This window comes from Grus americana, chromosome 3 (assembly GCF_028858705.1).
Source record: "Grus americana isolate bGruAme1 chromosome 3, bGruAme1.mat, whole genome shotgun sequence".
Taxonomy (NCBI): Eukaryota; Metazoa; Chordata; class Aves; order Gruiformes; family Gruidae; genus Grus; species Grus americana.
This window is the reverse complement of record NC_072854.1, coordinates 27,113,429-27,130,749: the sequence shown is the minus strand read 5'-3', so window position 1 is coordinate 27,130,749 and position 17,321 is coordinate 27,113,429. Positions and strand designations below refer to the sequence as shown.

Sequence of the window (17,321 nt, the reverse complement as noted above, 5' to 3'; positions counted from 1 at the left end):
AGGTTCTCATTTTATAGATATGATAGTAGTAGTCTTAGTTTAATTCAAATGCACAATTTTAAAAAATTCCAGCCTTAAAGAAATTACTAGAAAAGGAAAGAGGCACTCACTAAACTTTCAGAAAGTATTGCTCACGCATCATATTGTCTACAGGTATTACTGCTGTTGCTTTTGCAAGAAAATGTCAGTTTTTATGTACTTATTACCTTCAATTCCCTACAAAATCGCTGAGAAACAGTGGTGATTGTTATATTCCATTGATTTTGGATGAATGAGGGAGATAAAATGTAATTTTCTTCTGATGTCTCAGATGCTGCTTTTCTTAGGAACATCTGTATGTTCATTGTTCGCTAAACTGAAATTTCTATTTTACAGAGGTGTCAAAATATAAAATAGAATAATGCATAATTACATCTTGATTTCAGATGTAGAAATCTAAGTTATTGGTAATTATGTACACAGAGTGGTCTAGGTAATTTTATCACTGTTAACATGCCTTCAGTATGCCTTTTTGTTTATCAGTTATACCTTCCAAATAAGATTAGCAACAACTTTATATCCTATTTAATCTTCTTTCAAATCTGTGGCAAAATAATCAGAAATAGTTAATTTCCATAAGAGAGATTTTTCCCTTTGTGTTTATATATATTTAAGAATGGGACACAATACAAGAAACAGACTAAAAGTTCTAACGCAGTTTTTGTAAAGATAAAATCTTGAAAAATATCTCAATGTGTACATGCATTCCAAAGGAGACCTATTTTTACTAAATATTACAGAATCAAAAGCTGTTTACAAATTGTAGGCATTTATTGTTCTATTTTATACTTAATGGCATCTTCTTTTTCCTTGCAATTCAGGCAGCCATTTTTAAGGTCAACTTTCCTTTGTCCTGACTTGTTATTTTGGCAAAGCTCGTATTATGTTGTTTAGAAATAACAGCAGTGTGTTAACACTATTAGTGATATGAGCAACAAGAAGGGACAGGGAATATGTTTGATGTTTCAATATGGGAATCTCTGCAGGTATTTGATTAAATACTGAATGATAAAATCTGGTAAAAATGGTTCTAACTTTTACTCAGAGTGTTCACTGTTGACCTTTACTCACTTTTACTGTTGCAAATGTCTGTGTATGTACCATGGGATAAATAAATTGCTAATTTCACAGTTAGCTTCAGTTGCAGATGTAATAGCTAAAAGCATGAAAACCCTTGAGCATGGGAGGAGTTCGCCATAAAAATACTTGAAGCATTGTTTTTCAAATCCTTCCTTAAAATAATTGCTGTCATGGTGCCTACTAAACACTGAATGATGGCTATGCTTTGTTAACCCCAATATTTGTTGTCAGGGATTCTTGTTTCAGGTTTACCTCCTGCTCCTATCTTTTTATTTACTTCTTAAACCAAGCGTGTAAGAGTTAAAGGGGAAAAAAGCTCTTAGGTACCTAATGTGCAGTTCAGGCTAATTAACATGTAAATTCAAGAGAGCAATAGACTTAAAAAAAAACCCCTATGCAACCTTCTCAGATTTCTGGGAAGCTGGGGGTGCCTGAGACCCACCAGAAAACTTCCCCATGTGCTCAAGTTCTGCTACGGTGGATGTCTAAAGGTGCGGTGTTTTTGGCTGAGCTGAACTTGTCATAGATTTTGCCAAAAGTCCTTGATGAAGCAGGCATTACACAGTCTCTCTGACTGGCTTTGTGCAAACAGCTCCTTGGCTCGCTCCAGAGGTAGGTCCCCAGGCTCTCGGATCCTCAAACGGGGCCCGCACATCACAACATCCTCTCTTGTCTCTGGTCAAAGAAACGAAGCAGCCAGTGGTGAATTATAGCTCAGCAATGCTCTTTCTAAAACAGGATAACTTTTACAGGTCAGCCAGATGGTAAAGTGCCAAAGCCAGTGGATCAGAGTGCCCAGGTCACTTCAAGCCCCTGCTGTCAGGCTTGCCTGTGCTTTCCTCTCTGCCAAAAATATGTGAATGGCAAAGTACTGGAGTAAAACCCCTTGTCTTCAACTCAGCCATTCATTTCATAGACCAGACTCTCCACAGATGCAATTCCTTACCCTTCCTCCTTTATGGGTCTGTGCGACTGATAGAATATTTCATCAGGAGTGAAATGTGTTTGAGGGGTTATAGAAATAATGGGCTACAGTTCTTGTTTGAAAACAATTTTAAAGAACATTCAGCAGGCAAATTACACTCTTCCTAAGAAATTGCAGACTACAACCTCAAGCTGAGTACTATTGTATTGTATATTGTATTTCCTAAGAATTAATGAACGACAGCTGGAAAGCCACAAATCACTCTGCACTAATTCAGGCATTGCTTCGATGGGAGATCTCCTAGGAGTGGAAAGAGGTGCTGGTGATTCAGTAAGTGATTTTTTATACAGATCACATTGTTCCATGCAGGATTATACTACCCAGAATATTTTCTTTTGTTTGGGACTGATCCAAAGTCATCTAGAACTGACAGGCCGTATCTGTATAAGAAATTAGCAGGGAAGTAGTCTTGTAATTTTAGTATTCAGTTTTATGTGTGTTGTTTTAGCAAAAGGATAGGTAGTGAAAGATGGGAGAGAGATTAGCCAGCTTTTAAAGGATAAGTAATTTTTTAAGTTGTTGAAGTGAATAATATGGATAGAAAGCAATGCTTAGAGAAAGGAAATTCACTTTCTCTTATGAAGACAGTCTGTGTAAAAATGTGAGGAACATGAAGTGATGCTTCAGAACAAAACAGTAAACATTTAAAGTAGAAACATGACTGACTCTTGGTTAAATTGTTTAATGTAAAAATACCAGAGTATACAATTTACCAAAGAAAGAGAGATTCAGAAGGTGGGAAGTGATGGGGCAATCTAGTCAGAGGTTGTGATATTTTGATTAAAATTACATATGTAGGTTGGCTAATGTGACAAACACCAAATGTAGCTAAAAGAAGTAGTAAAACATTTGTAGGAAATTCTTACAGACCTCCAAGGAAGGGTAAAAAGATGGGTCAGGAAACTTCTGTGCTGGAGAGGCCCCAATAAGGTACACCATTGATCTGGGGAGATTTGAGTTACCTTGAGAATTGACTCCAGTAGCATGTACAGAACGGGTAAGAAAGGGGAAGTTTTTTAATAGAAGTGATACAGAACTCTTTTCTTGCATAGCTTGTGTAGTTGCCAGAATTCGCTTTGTCTGTTTTCATAGCACATATCCGAACATGGGAAAGAATATGCTGAGAGGCAAAGAGGAGTTTTGGCTGGCAGTGATACCTCAATGAATGAAACAATCGCATGGTAATCCCATAGAACTTTATGAAATTCAAGTCGCTATTGTAATTCATTAATATAAACTGATCCCTACACTACTGGGATCAAATCCTAACTTAGAGAAAACAAGCATAAACTCTAATTACTTACAAGGAGCAAGGATTTTTACTACCTTGTGTAATCATTTCCACCTATTGGACACAATGAGATGAATACAATTGATGATTTGCTAAATGAAGCGACTTTTTACTAGTGCTTTCTTTTTCCAAAAACCAGGAATTTTTAAATAAAATCCACACTTTAGTAGCAGAAACAAAATTTAGTAAGCCTCTAATTAAACTTCCAAAGTTCAGACTGCAAAATCCAAATTTGTGAATACAAGTTTTCATTACAAACATTATAATATATCCCCTTACAGAGAGTCTAAAATATTTAATGTCTTTAAGATCCTTGAATTTTAAAGATTAAATAAACTTTTTTTTTTTTTTTAATCCAAATAGAAATGGCTGGCTGCTGACCTCTTCCCTTCATCACTTAACTAAATAGATTCTAGCCCCTTTGGTGCATGCTGGAGAGACTAACCAACTTGCATTTTTTTGTGGATCCTGTTAACTTATGCACTAAGAACTAGGTTCACACAAAGGCACTCAATGTTGACTTGGCTGAGTTTTAAGTGCCGGAACCAGGAAAGGAATCTGAACATAGATGCTGAAGTTCGTGGTTTATTAATTCACAAGGATCATTGTGTTACAGGAATAGAGTCCACAATGGCCAACAGCCTGAAATGGTAGAGCCTAAGTTAAAGAAAAAAGACTGTGTTTAAAATTCCCTCCTCCATGATTCATGTGAGCTTACACGTGAAGCCTTAGGTGAGATGAATTTTCCACCCAAAACCAGCTCCTAGATGTAAGTACCTAGCTTGTTCTTTTTTTTTTTTTTTTTTTCAAATACAGGATTTGCTGTATTTGTGGCTGTTGAGCTTGCCTGTAGTCACAGGCTGTCAAGACCCTTTCAGCTGGTGGTTAGAGGCCAGCTTGCTGCTAAGATCTGTTGTCCCAGAGTTGCTTGCTGCGAGGGAGCCTTGGTGGGGGCTCTGCCTCCTTAACTCGGTGGTGGCTTTAAACCTGAAGCTCTTCTGCTTGGCCCTCACCTGAGCTACTCCGCAGCAGCGTTGCAATTCCGCTTGCTCCCAGTCTTGTACCTCCCTGATTCTCACCATCATCCTCACCCTCTGGCTTGACTTACTGGCTTAGCCTCAGACCTGGATGATCTGTGACTGATCTGGTTACTGTCTCCAGACCTGATCCTGGCCTTGAATCTCTGACTCGACTTCCTGGCTCTTTTTTGGTGAGGTTGCCACCGCTGCCTCCCTAGCTGTGACTTGGCTTCTCACTTGCCTTCCTTTATGGAGCAGTCTGTCCTTGCTGCTCCTTGAGACAGTCAAGTCTTTGGAGGAGGGACTAACAACCAATATCTTGAGCTTTAAGGATGTCCCTGAATAGCAGGTAGTGGAGTGGGTACTGACCTGGGAGACAGAGCTGCTGTGAGAGTTAGTGGGTCTCATGTGCTGGAGGCTTTGTCTTGCAGAAAGGCAAGATACTGCTACTCAGTTAAATCCAGAAGGCATTTCCTGGTGTCTGGGTGTACACAAAGCCCTAACAGTTCTGCACTGGGACCTCTGTTGGGTCAAAAAAAGAGTCCAGCAATCAGCCTGAGGAATTGGTGTCTGTGTCTGACAGATCTTAAACATCTCTTTTAGGTGCCAGCTTACTTTCATTGCCATTTTCCTCTTAATTTTTTAGACCTGTAGTTCTGTGACTAAGTGACCTAAAAGAATATACCCATAATGATGAATTCCCAGATAAATACAGAATCTGTAAGAATATCTCTGTCGTAGAAAATTCACTTAGCATTTGTATCCTGCAGGCAGTTCTTTCACCTTTGATTTGTCCAGCTTATTTTAGTAGATGTCTACAGGGATGCAGGGCTCATGCTAGCTTATCCCAGTGTATGACTAGTAGGTACAGCTAGAAGCCGTGCAGGTTAGAGTAGCTGAATAGAATAGAGAAGTGCTAAAAGAGAATAATGGTAAAATGGCATGAAGGTATGGATAGCAGTGGTGGGAGGTGGAATGGGAAGAAGGCAAATACATGTGTATGCTAGTCACATATAAATTGTTCTAGGGTTTCTGTTGGTGATTTGTTACTTTTTTACTGAGTTATACATACAAACATGTATACAGTCACAGTATAATCTCTTGGTTTAAAAAGAAGCAACAGGATAATTTTTTGAAGTACAATTTTTCAAAACATTATGTTGTAAAAACTCATAAGCACATTTTCCTTTGGTTTAGTTTTTGTGAGCTTTATGCCCTAATTTCTTCTTTGGAGTTCATTTCCAAAGAGATACAAAGTTAAAACCAGCAGGTTTCTCTCAGATTTATGTTGAAATTCCCCCTTTTTCATAATTTTAATGCAAAACCATAGCAGGGCTGTGATCTTTTGGATGGTTGCTTGGATATGGCCACAAAATTAAGAGATTGTAAAACTAGATGAGCTTTGTTGCAAAATGCTGTATTAGAAGAGAGCAATGAGGACATGATATATGTAAAAATTAAACATTAAAACTAAAAACTCTTGGTTCCCTGATTTTCTAAGGATGAAACAGTAATCAAAAAATCCACAGCACGCTGAGTAACAAAACAGAGACTTCAAAAGAGAACAAAAAAAGCAGGGTTAACTGAAAGCATCATTAATTCAGGTATGCACATTTATTTATGTGCTGATCTAAATGGTCACCATTTTGGAGGATCAAAATTTAGGACTGCTTTTTATCTGCCTACAGCCTAGGTTTAATCAACATCTGAATTCCTTCAGTTTCTCCCTGTAAACCAGAGAACAAAGTGTATGCACAGGCCTTGAACAAAGATTTAAAATCTTCTGTCCCGTCTCCCGGCTTTATCTGCCCTTGACTCATTGGTAGTTCAACAACTTCCTCCTAATGACCATTGGTGGGATTATACATTTGCTTATACATCTACATCTCTCAACTCCTGGCTAACTGATTAGCAACCTAAAATTGAACATTCAAATGGTATCAAGAAAGAAAGAAAGAAAGAAAAAAAGACACTTTACCATTCTTTATTTGTAAGAAATGCTCTCTTCTTCATTCCCTGCAAAGCACAATCATTCAGAGCTATAGTGTAGCAGACTAAATTGCCACTTCAGTTTTAAGGTAGAGAATATAGATAAGCAACCATGTAAAAGTGTGAAGCTTTGCATGTACTCGTTGTGCTAGACCTGAGCTAGGAATTTCTCATGTAACAGTGAATATGAACTTTCTAGCTGAGGAAGGCAGTCTACCCATATTTCTCTGTTGCTATGCAAATCAAAAACTACTGGGTTTAGGGAATTATATAGTAATTGAGGACATGAAATTGTATGTAGTGGGCTGCCAAATTTCTTGCTTGAATAATACATTAAATACCACTAGGATTTTGGTTTATTATCAGCAGTGTGCTGGGGTACCCACTGCCTGGCAATGAAATGATTTACATCTAAACTAATTTTTAACAGAGCAAAAATAGTCATGGTAGTTTAGTTAAAATTTCAACACTCTACTACAGACAGGTTTTTTTAAGCCAATAGGGAGGTATTATATGAAATTAATGAAGTACAGGAGGCAGGAACCATAACATCTCGACTTGTCTTTTCCTGATTTGACATGTCACTGTGCGCGTTGCTTTTCTTCAATTTTTTATTTGTAAAACAGGAATAAGGTGTATCTCTTTTAAGTTGTGAAATACTAAAACAAAAATCTACAGAGGAAGAGCATCGGACAAGTAAAAATTATTTTTATGAAGTCTATATTTAAAATTTATTTTTTGCAATTGAAGTTTAGAAACTGAATAGATTTAAAGTTTGGTATAGAAAGTAATTTTGAGATTAAAAAAGCTTAGGTATGTGAGTGGGCATGTGATCGAAATACATACATGCCCAATTAAATTATCTGAGTTCTGTAATGCTCCATTTCCTTTCCCCTGCACAGCCTGGCACTCTGAAGAATTTATGTAGCAGAATGCGAGGAGAGGAAAGATTTGCCATATGAAGCACGCACATAGTTTGGGATCTTCAAAAAATGATAATATTTTTGCATTCCTATTTTGAGAAATGCTTAGAACTGGAAAGGTTTTAAGAGACCTCACAAGTTTACTTTCCTCTGCTGTTTATAAAGATATGCTAGGAAACTGCAGAAGACTCAACAGAGATCTCCAGAAACTAACTTCAAGGTTCAGATAGGGAAACATTAGAAAACACAGCTTGACTGAGAATAGCTGTACGGGATTCAGGAAGGGCTGGTCATGCTTCAATATTTCGCTGGAATTCTTGGAGGCAGTCACTGCCAAAGAAGACAAAGGATATACAGTGGCCATCGTATGCTTTGATTTTTCAGAAAACAATTTACAGTGTTCTGCACTGGAAGTTAATATTAAGGCGTGGAGGCATGTAATAAGTGGAAAGTTGGCTAAATGGCAGGAAACAAATGGAGTTATGAAACGGAATTTCTTCAAGCTGGAAAGCACCCTTCAGCAGGGTTGTGGAAGTATTGGCCTGTGGGTCCCAGGTTTTCCTGCTTAAATGAATAATTTGCAAAACCATAATGCTCATGTTAAAGGCAATTGTTCTAACTTGTAGAAGTGAAACTTTTCAAATTTTAGATTGCCTTTGTGAGAAACAGGATAGCTAGCACAATTTGTAAGTGTAAATCTGTGTAATATTCTAAAACATGCAAAAGAAAGTGTTTGCGATGAAAAGGAAGAGTATAGGAATACACAGAATTTTAGGTAAAGCAAGAGATTATTTATTACAACATGCCTGTCCTTTTAAACAAGGATCTTCCTAGAGCTTTCTACTTTTGGATTTCTCTAGGAACTAATTTATCCTGGGAACTTACCAGGTATTTTCTGGATTTGAAAGTGTAAACAATATTATTGAATTATTTGTCAGCAAACTAAAAGAGCTGTTAGAAATAACACAAAATTCCTTAGAAAACATCAGTTTGCTTTTTTGTTTCTGTTTCTTTTTATTTCCTTTTCCTCATAGAAACAACACAGAGCTTTGGTAAAACTAGCAATTAAAAACCCCAGATGTTTGCACTGAAGGAGTATGTGGAAAGGATGTTTGAGCTGAAGGAGTATGTAGGAAAGAAGATAATGTGTAGAATTGTTTAAGATTGAAAACTAACAAGACAAAGGTGAATAAGACTGTGTATTTGAAAGGAGATAAGTTGGGGTGAACATGGCAAGTGAATTGTGAAAAGGTACCAGACTGCAAGGTTTCTGTGAGGAAAACTTAAAAAGAGGGTGCATGCTTTAGGAAAGTAGAAAACCACTTGCGTTTTATCAAATAATATTGCAACTATGAGCAGTCAGCTAGTTACTTTTGTAAGTGAAAAAACATACTGCACAAATGAATAAATCAGACCTACATATGGGAAGAAAATGAAAACATAGGCATTCATGCTGAAAATCTGAGAAATGTTTTCCAATATTTTCTCTGTTCTTTCTTTTTTTTTCTTTTGGCCATTTTATAGGTACTGGATTTACATTGTCGCCTACAATTTCAGCAAAATAAGCAAGCAAGCAAATGAACAGGCAGTACCACTCCTGCTTTTTTCTCAGATCAGTACAAAAGAAGTAGCAACCCTATTTTTATTGCTTTCTGCTGCTTTTTGCAGGATGTGCATAGTATGCAATTTCTGAGGAGCTGAAAGTTTTTGACCTTTCTCCCTATGCTTCAGAAAAGCTTGATAGCCTGATAGTTCACAAATAAATTCCTCATTACTGTTGTTACAATTCTTATACTTTTAATAGGAAAAAAGGTTTAAACAGGAGACTTTGTTTCAAGATTTTTATTTTTTCAACTTTTTAGGATAGGAAAGGGCGTGTATTTGTTACTGTATACTGAAATAGCAGCCAGAGTTCCTGAGGCAAAGAGGTATTTACATGCATATACCAATAGGTAGCCTATATGTTGTTCTGTTTTTTGCTGTTTATTTTAAGTGAAACTTAGTATATTGTAAATGATTAACAAATAATAGAAATCTATATTTTTCTAGTTGCCTCTAATATGCTGATTGAATTTCAGAAGCTTTCAACCCTAGTTACTGAACCAACAAACCTCAAGTTTGAGCGTGTTTCAGGATACCAAGAGATCCTTCATCAGTTATAGATTATTCTCACCTCCAAATTCCCCCACTAGAGTTGACTTGGACCAGTACACACAACTTCCCTTTGGCTTACAATCAAACCTCAACTGTCTTTTAAAACATTTCTGAACCTTTAATATCTCAGGCAAATCTACACGTTTCTCTTTATATCTCTGTAAGTTCATATAGATTTATCACTCTAGGTCTGAATGGAATATGAATGGAGAAATCACTGCAGCAACTAGAGAAATAAAATCTGAAGTGGTTTTAGTTTTCTATCTTAAAGCCAAAGATAATTTCTGTACTAATAGCATTGAAGCTGTGGATTTATAGAAAGAATGAATTTGGCCCAAATATTCTATGCTCTTTTCTCTTTTTCTGTGTTTGCATCCTCCTTGCATACTTCTGCTTTTTTTCTTGGAATGCTGTTTTCTTGTAGCTTTTCTAATCACATCTTAAATGCTTTCATTTCTGAGTTTCCCATCCTGTAAGTGGTGTTCATTTGCATGTTTCATTCTTCAGTGTCAGTGGTACATTCCAATTTCAGCTTCATTGATAATTTTCTGATTTGTTAAAACTAGAAGCATTAAGGCCATGCTGATTTGGTGGACCAGTGCCTAAAAGGCATTTTAATGTTGCTTTCATTACTGTGCATCTTTCTCGTCTTATGAATGCACTTCTTCCCATGCAAAGGTAAATAGATTCAGAGAATTAATTTTAAATGATTCTTTGGTCTTCATCAGATTCTGTTCTGCTGCATCATTCTTTAGTTGCCATATCTGGAACTATAGTTTGTAACAGGGAAAGGAATTAATATTAATAGAATACAAGAAGACAATTCTGTCTTATTTTACCTTTTGCCAACTAACAAGAGACTTGCAAAGTTGTGCTTGCAAACAAGGCTCACACAAAATAGCATAGAATATAATTTAGATACAAAACCAGCAGATTATACGCACATTTGAGGATAATACTCCATACAGACTGTTAGTATCTACCTCCCCTCTCCTTTGTTCTCCTTTGTAATATCTTTTTGCCATTCTTTGCCTCTGTCAGTGCTTAAGCAGAGTAAATATCCTGCTGGCAGCTCGCTGGCAAGAGGAGAGAATGATGTGAACAGATACCATGCTCCTACATTCATCTAATACTAATATTTTCCCTGGCACTTATGTTAATTTTTTCCTCTCCTTCACTATTTTCCTAGTCATTGTTTGATAGTTGCAAGTCCACATGGCCAGAGCAATAGTCTTTTTACAGACCTCCTTTTATCATCCCAACTGTGTCTTGTTTAACTTGACTATTTAAATGGCGAAGAGTCAGCATCATCCAGTTCTGAAGTGGACTGGGCAGTAATCCAGCTCTTTCTGTTAGAGACAGACATTCATTTTTTTGGACTAGAAACAAATTACTTCCAAATGCTGGAAATGTAAGAAGGCTTTTCAAAAAAGGTTTTCAGGTGTTTATAGAACAAATTAGTATAAAATAGTTTTCAAAATGCTAAGCCCAATTTAAAATAAATATTTAGTACTTTTAGGAGTTGTGAAAATATAGCACTAGAAAACTGAAGTCACTGGTCTGTAGCATGCATAAAAAATACAGTGAGGGCACACTGGTGTCGCATTCCTCATGCATATTTCTATTGTGCCTCAACTGGATTGCACGCATAAAAAAGGTAGTATTTTGGGGTTTTTTTTTTTTTTACGTGAGACTACATGGCTGGCTGTAAGTTTGATGAAATGACTGCCCGTAGCAATCAGAAATAGAACTGATAACTGTTATTTTACAACAGCTTTTGATTCCTGAAAATCAGGGTCTAGATTATCAAGGTGACAGGAAAATGAAGAGGTTTCATTGGTCTGAAAGTTGTTTTTTGTGCCTCATGCAGCATCACATGGGCACTCTCACAGAGAGACAAGCTAGTTCTCCACAGCTGTTACCTGTCCCTTTTAGTTTTATGATGTCTTGCTTGTCTCTCACACACCTTCCAACTTTCACAACAAATGAAATGGGATTTCCACAGATACATATCCTACACAACTGGCTCATCTCAGAACTGCTCCATCCCATTCTCCCTTCTTATCAATTTCTATCTCATCAACTGTCACATTAATTTTCGATACAAGGCTGCATGTCTGAATAGACTTTGCACTCCTGCAGTTGCTATATCACTCCTTGATATGAAAAGCTTGCATCCATAAAATCAAATTCTTACCCTCCAAAACAAGGTCAGCACTTCCAGATTGCCAACTATGAATGATCCCTAAATGGTGCTTGTTCCCAGACTGTGCCAGAAATTGCTCAGTCGAGCGCTACCTGGCCCAGGCCAAAGCTGTGCTGGGGAATGTGGCAAGAGTTACACATAGTGGAAAATTCAGTTGCAGTCCTGATGCCATTTAGTTTACTGGTCATGTATATATAGCCACAAAAGAGCACAAGTTGCTGTGCATTAACAGCACAAAAGCGAGATTTTTGCTGTCATTCCTCGTAGCCATTCGAGGATGTCTCAGAGCTGAGGTTTCAGAGGTTCTGGTCAGCTCTGAGTGTGCTCCGCGCTGCTGGTGTCCTGGGGGGGTTCACTGCAGAGCTGGTACAGGTCTTCCTTAAACTTCTGTACATCTCTACGGCTAAGGTGGGACTTCCCACATTACACGTCTTTGATTCAAGGCTTGGGGGAATGAGAACTTGATTCATACCAGGTTTATGTTCATTAGACCACCTATTCGTTCCTGTGATTAGGATGTACTTATGATGATGATTCTGGGATATCTTCAGATACTTTCTAATCTAGAACTTAAAAGTACGACAGTAGTTCTGTATCTAGGTTTGTGTTTCCTGCTAGTCTCCTTCTTGACTGATTGTGGTACAGTCTTATTCTTTTTGCTTTCTCTTTGTTTTGAGGTTACATGCTGCACACTAAAAAGGTATGTGATGCAGTGACAGAAATAACATACAGAAGTTCAACATATTTTTAAAAACAATTGTGAAAGAAAAAAATTCAAAAGTTTCATGATGGTACAATTATTTTAAGAACCTTTTAAAACAGGTTTTTATTCAGGATTTAATTCCTCGTTCAATTTTCGTGGTATTTTGAAAAGAAATTATTTCTATAAGAGTTGCTTGACTTGTTTTTAGAAATTCTTCCTAGAATCATATTGCACTTTAATCAGGCTGTGACTCTGTAGACGTCAGCTAGAAGAAGATAAATGGCTTTTAGACATGTGTATTTTTCTACTCGGTGGAAATGACTCCCCTTCCCTTTTTACCCTGAAATAGTTTTTCTTAAAGTTTAAGAGCAAGTGTAAAATAAGGAAAGAATCACTACAGTGTTTCACACTTGGAAATGATTGTTTCTTTTCATTACCTTTCGTTATTTGTGAGTGTGTCTATTCTAGTTTCTGCCTGAAAAAGAGGGTATTGCACAGAACCTGACTTTCAGACCCAAGCAAGGGTCAGAGGAGTTTGCAATGGCAGGGACAGTCCTGGGAAATCACAAATCCCAGTGTCTCCAGTAGGGAAGTGCAGTGTTTACGGGATAATGCTTCCTTCCTTTTTGGGCAGCTCTACAGACAGCTGTGCTGAGGGGGTGGAACTAAACCTCTGGCCATTCTTGCATATTTATGGCTCCTCGGAACCAATTTTGTTATCATCCAGCAAACAATGAAGGAGGGAGAGTTAGTTCCTATTGTTGAGATACATCAGGTGGCTTTAAACAAGCTCTCAGGGTGTTTTCTAAGGTAAATTAAACTGCAGAAAATCCAGAGATACTATGATCAGACAGACTGAAGTTCCTGAACTCATTCTAAATGCGAGTGTTGGGTGGATCTCTGTAGCCAGATGAGAACAAGTGACCATTTGCGTAAGTGGAATAAGTCAAAGATGACTCTTCAGTTAAGACAGAAACCAAAGCTGATGCAGTACTTAAAGTATGACAATCATCTTTTCTTTCTGTGCTGTGCAGAAGCAACACTGAACCAGTCTCCTGAGTCAAATCATTTGTCATTTATCTTTTTTTTTTCTTTTGAAATATTACAGTACAAATTGAAACAGCCAGGCTTTCAGAAATAAAAACTTTTTGATCATTTTTAAAGATAAATGAATGATAGTTTTATGGACTGCATAATTTTTGCCAGCTTGCATATTTTCCTGTTTATTTGATTTTTTTTCTCCTTTTTTGCTTAGTGCAAGTGCTGTATGGTGACTGATTGTCAGAGGCAAATGATGTGATTTGCTTTACACAGAGTCCTTGTGAATGCATAAAGCAAACAATTATAGAAAGAAAGATTTTTCTCTGATCTATGTTCATAACAGTAAGATTTTGCTTGCACTGAGTTGCAACAATAGATAAGAATTTTTAATTTGATGTAGTATCTTTTCTTCTAAAGAATAAACTGAGGAAACAGAATAAAAGTAGACTTAGCAAGGCAATATAATGTGCATCTATAGTAAAAGATAAGATGCTAAGTTTAGTGCCTTTTTAAACAAAAGAAGTGTTCTGGCTTTACTGTTGGCAGATATATTGGATGAGCAATTTGCAATTTTCTTTTCTGAAAAAGGAACTTTATTCAGAATAAGGGAAAAAAATTTGCAAGACAGATTACATTTTGTGGCTCCTCACCTTAATGCTACCACTTAATTAGCCAATGTATTGGAAGGGAAGATTCCTTTGAAAGCAGTGTAATGTAATAAGGTATTGTAATGTGATGAATATTACAAAATTGATCCAGTTATAAAGGAATAGTAGAAGCTGAGAAGCGGTCACACTTTTTTTTTAGTTTCCTGCATTTTGATGAAAACCATGGTGAAAACTTTATTTGAAATAAAGATTCACTGTGCCTATGATGTCAAAAAAGATGCCCTCTTTGCATCTTCTTTGTTCACATTACTGTAATTATTAACTGTTTAATCCCATCCTGGAATTCTACTCAGGACATTATATTTTAGCACAAAATGGAAAGTTCTACTTCCTTGAAATTGTATAGATGAATGACTAAAACATATATTCCAGAGCTCTTAAAGGGAGGTTGCTCCTTGGTTCTGAATCTTTGCAGTAGATGCTGTATTTTCCAAGAAGACCTTAGTGGTCCCATTTGTTAAATACATTTGTCTGAGTCTTGAATCAAATTAAGCATGTGCATAGCTGTTTGCAAGTTCAGGGGCTGTTTAGTGAGAATGAATTTTAAGAAAAAAAAGTACTAGTAGAAATAATATACTGTTTTTTGTTACAAAAGATGTAAAAGGGACTAATCAAATTGAAAGAAAACAGAAATATCTAATACTTTATTATACCCTAATGTCTACTACAATATTGCCATAACTTTTGCTTAACTAATTGGGAACCTGGTCTTGAGTTCCTCTAGAGAATGAGGTGTGTAAGAACGAACACATTTGTTTTTGTTGTTGGGTATTTTTATGGGTTTTGATGTTGTTGTATTTTTTTCCCTTGGAATGATTTTCAGAACACAGATACCAGTGAAGAAAAATATTTACAGTCTAACTACTGTAAATATTTTATAAAATGTCCATCTGAAGCCCCTCAACCTCTGGTAATTAGAGGCCATACTGTGGAGACTGACAGGGTAAATTACCAGTTAATGTTTACACAACAAAACATATGCCCAGTACAATATCCTACACTGATGTTACTGAAACCAGAGTCCGGAAATGTACAGTGGAAACAAGACGTGGTACTTTTCTTGTGCCAACACAAACAGCAATTACAGCACAGTGTGAGAGAAGTCATAAGAAATACTACTGCGTATCAGTAGTTCAACAAAGTCAGCACTTTTGTGTAATTGCAGGGGAAAAGGGCTGAAAAACATTAGAGATCTCAGCAAGAAATGGCCCTTTATACTTTTAAACTGATCCTTGATAAAACAATGCTGGGGTCATGAGAAGGCTACTCTGCCAATTTTGCTTCACTGTGGGATCCATTGACATCTGGCTGAGCTGCGGAAGCTGGAAAACTTCTTTAATATTCTCTTGACAGTAAAATGGACATGTGGAAAACATTCTAATCTGTTAATCTTTGGTGCTCCTGAAGAAAAAGGACATTTGGCTTTATACTTTGTGATGATAAATATTAAGTCTCCAGATCTAGCTGTAAATAAGTTTAAAGCATTTGAATGGAGAATGCAGGTATTATTTTCCAAATATGGGATAAGATGGATATGCACCTGTGTCATCCAGAAGATGTAATAAATGCCAGAAGGTTTTTTCTAAGGATAGGTTACCATACGTCTTGGCAATCTGCTTTTCTTTATGCTGAGTATATTTTGTCAATGAATATTGGGGAGCAGAATCTCTGAAGTTCCTATGTACTAAAATAGAATAAAGTACTGATTCACTCAGGGCATTACAGAATTAGAATTAAAGGAGATTCAAAATACTAGTTAAGTCTGAATAAAAAGTGCGGGTTTTATTTAACACCAGTAACTGTACAAATTATTTTTGGCCTAGAATTTAAATCTAATATGGAGGGATAGTGAATGATGGAGATAAATACACATCTATTCAGCTTGAGACAGGATGCACAATTCTTCATTTCTGTTGTGAGATATATCTCCAGCAATAAGAAGAGGAATCTCTCACATTAGAAAATAACTGCTATGAGCATATACAGTGTATTGTAAGTATGAAGCATATATTGTGTATATTAATATAAAATGGAAAAGATACCATAGATGATGGAAAAACTAAACTAGAATTCAAAATTCTCCACATCCTTATAGTACATTTTAAATTAACCTGGACAACTAAAACAATGCATAAAGATAACACTTTTATATGAAAGTTAAAGTGATTTCCCAGTTTTAAGAAGCAAATTATATCCTTATAACACATGTACCCTGTTGGAAATGTGACTTCCTTTAGAAAACTTCAAGTATCTTCTTTTGCAAAATAAGTAGCCTTGGGAATTAACAGAGCTGTTGCCTTTTTTTTTTTTTTTTCCAAAAAGATGAAAACTGTTAAGAACAGTTACAAAGATGAAGATAGACTTTTGTTCTGTGATAAAATCACGTCCTTTTCTTTCTGCTGACTTACTAATGAATTCTGATATTTCATTGATTGTTATTGAGATCTGCAAGAGGAATCAAGGTCTGTGAACTCCAACTGCAGGTTAGAAGAAATAACAACAACAACAATGATACAGTCTTGAAATCCATGCCCTTGCTTAAGCAAGCTCCCAGTGAATAATAATTTCAGTAAAGTAAGAATTAGTCCAATCCACTTTTGTGCAGTTGAGGATTTTCAAGAGATCTGGGTCTGTATAAAATGCCAGACTCTTCTAAGAAGTTGAACTGTGCTGCTAAGGCTTTATATCTTGCTCTTGCATAAGGAGATTGAAAGTCCAGCAAAATCTGATTGAAAAGTGGAAGGGCAAAGATGAAGTTAGAGAGGGGCTAGACTTCTCAGGGGTGTGCGCAGAACCCACCACCATTCTGGTATTTCTGAAGTAGCTGAAAACTTAAGCGTCAGCAGGATCTTCCATTTACGTGTTGCCACATGTTTGTGAAGCACAGTGCAGTTCGGATCTCAAATGAGAAAAAAGCCATAGGCAGGAGTTTTGTGGTTCACTGCCTGGGCGTCCCACATTACCCAATAGTTAGGACATTTATTTAGAAGGAAAGTGAAGAAAAAACCTGAGCCCCAGGTAGGTTACTACCACTGCTTGACTAATAGATGTATTTGTGTTTGAATGTGTGGGGGTGGGGGGTTAACTCCACTGCTGAATCTGCTCCATTTCTAAGTCAGCTAAATCTTTCTGGGATGGTTATTGAGAGGGGAGAAAAAAAAAAAGTTTGACTCTAGCTTGATTCGTATTAAATAAGTGAAATGGGAAGGAAGATGTTGTTATA

At 36.7% G+C, this 17,321-nt stretch overlaps 1 protein-coding gene across 2 annotated transcripts in view; it reads left to right on the top strand.

The window, feature by feature from the left end:
- HMGCLL1 (3-hydroxymethyl-3-methylglutaryl-CoA lyase like 1) overlaps nucleotides 1-17,321 on the top strand; it is an 88,603-nt gene that overhangs the window by 51,569 nt on the left and 19,713 nt on the right. The gene's annotated exons all lie outside the window — the stretch shown is intronic.